Genomic DNA, 524 nt, shown 5'->3' on the forward strand with positions numbered 1-524 from the left:
TAACAGCAGCAGAAACACCAGCAGCAACAGCTCACCCCCCCTAGAGACGAGGAGACAATCTGCTGCTCTGCTCCACCCCCACTGAAGGGCCCCTAGGCGATGAATGGTCAGCATACCCTCTGCTGCTGCTGCTGCTGCTGCTGCTGGAGCTGCATCTGCTTCTGCTGCTGCTGCTGCTGCTGCAGGTCTTGCTGCAGCTGGGGTTGTATCTGCTGTTTCTGGCTCTGCATATTGAGGCCCCACAAACGGCCGTAGTTGCATAGAGGATGACGCTGTGTCTGCTGCTGCTGCTGCTGCTGTTGCGGCTGCTGCTGCTGCTGCTGCTGCTGTTGCTTGTGTAAATATGAGCCTCCAGCAGCGCCTCAAACGGAGAAAGAAAGAAGCGTGCTGCTGCAGCGACAGCAGCAAACGCCGAGGAGACAGCTGCAGGCTGCTGCTGCTGCTGCAGCAGCAGCAGCTGCAGCAGATAGATGAGGTGTCTCCTGGGCGGGGGATCGGATCCCGGGGGTCTGGTGGGGAACGCC

At 59.9% G+C, this 524-nt stretch overlaps 1 protein-coding gene across 1 annotated transcript in view; it reads left to right on the forward strand.

Moving 5' to 3' along the window:
- The window catches only part of EMH_0064330 (uncharacterized protein), a gene marked incomplete at both ends in the record, with an annotated part of 3067 nt that overhangs the window by 1770 nt on the left and 773 nt on the right, over positions 1-524 (forward strand). The gene's annotated exons all lie outside the window — the stretch shown is intronic.

The sequence above is a fragment of the Eimeria mitis genome, genomic scaffold (genome assembly GCF_000499745.2).
Source record: "Eimeria mitis Houghton genomic scaffold, Emh_scaff3284, whole genome shotgun sequence".
Classification (NCBI taxonomy): Eukaryota; Apicomplexa; class Conoidasida; order Eucoccidiorida; family Eimeriidae; genus Eimeria; species Eimeria mitis.